Below are 1448 nucleotides of genomic sequence, written 5' to 3' on the forward strand. Positions count from 1 at the left end.
TTTATTATTTTGGGATCAAATCGATTCGCTTATTTATAAACCACATATAAATCCAACCGTACCATTTTACGAGTAAATAATATTACGATTTAAGTAAGATATAATAGGATAGTACAAATGAAATCTAAACTACCTTTGTAGTTTAATTAACTGATTAGAGCAAATTACTTACCATCTTCTTTCAAATTACCAACTTACCACTTTTAACTATATAATTAGAGTGAGTGTTTCTGGACGACGAAGGGTAAAATCATCATTTACATATGTTATAAACAACCGGGTTTCACTTCTCATTCCACTTATTTTCAAGTTTCATGCCCGTCTCTTCGAGAACTTTCATGTGCTCCCTCCAAACTCTCCCTGTCGAACTGCAAATGGAGGCTAAAAAAATAAATATATGTGAAGAATCTGGGTTTCCATCTCCAAGCACCGAGAATTTGAGCGTCTACTCCGCCTTTTTTTTTAATTTATTTATTTATTTTATTTCTGATGGACGCTCATTTGGGTTTGTTTTCTTTTCCAGTGCCCCATTACAGGTTTCTCTTCCTTTTCGCTTAGTTTTCAAAGATATCCCAAATATATTATTTCTTTGTTTCTCCTATTTTCGGCCGTAGCTTTTGAGATCGTATCAAAGTTTTCCATCTTGACTCCAGTTTGTTGATGTCTTCTATGATTTTTGATTCTGGTTAGTTTTATTCTGATTTTTTCTTTCTCAATTTGGTTGAGTATCTAAAAGTGTGTGCATGAATATCAAATTGTCAATTGTTGCTATGTTTTTTAGGATGAATAGGTTTTTTGAAATGCCTATTAAGGATGAAATTGGTAAACATGGATAAAGAAAAATGCAAAATCTATTTAGCAAATAAAAAAACCAGAAGACTTACATCGTTGGGCACCCTCTGTTCTCTTTGACCTATGGTTCCTTCCTACGGTTGTGGCACAATTTGTTGTGTTTTTGTTTTAAGTTGTTTTAATTTTTTCCTTGGTACATTGCAGAATTGTTAAAGCAACAAAATATTTGTTCAACGATGCTAGCAGAAATGCTCCTTGAAAATGAGGTAACTCCCTCCTTTGCTGGAAGTGCCCTGAAAAAAAAAGTCTGATCAGCACCATGACAAGAAGATGATGGTAAATTCTATTGTGGATGTTGTTATATAGTGCTCTACTCTTCTCACGACAAGAAAGAAGATTCATATTTATGTTGCTATATTAAATAATGAGATCCTTCTGAACGTCACATAGCTATGGCTCTTTGGATCAAAAGGTAAAGAACCGCACCAACTCACGATAGCACCATGCTATACCATATTTAGGGGGTGATAAACGGGGTCGGATCGGATATGGGATGAGCCGAAAACGGGTAATGCAAAAATAAATAAATTATCTGACACGACTCATATTTCATACGGATAGAAAATGAGTTAACCGGCGGATAATATGCCATATTA

General features: G+C 34.3%; 1 long non-coding RNA gene across 1 annotated transcript; it reads left to right on the forward strand.

Annotated features, from left to right (window-relative positions):
- The first annotated feature begins 321 nt into the window (after positions 1-321).
- Positions 322-1026, forward strand: LOC142180205 (uncharacterized). Its single transcript, XR_012708371.1, has 2 exons — positions 322-536; positions 997-1026. It is a non-coding gene; the product is annotated as an uncharacterized LOC142180205 (long non-coding RNA).
- Positions 1027-1448: the final 422 nt, after the last annotated feature.

This window comes from Nicotiana tabacum, chromosome 4, assembly GCF_000715075.1.
Source record: "Nicotiana tabacum cultivar K326 chromosome 4, ASM71507v2, whole genome shotgun sequence".
Lineage (NCBI taxonomy): Eukaryota > Viridiplantae > Streptophyta > Magnoliopsida > Solanales > Solanaceae > Nicotiana > Nicotiana tabacum.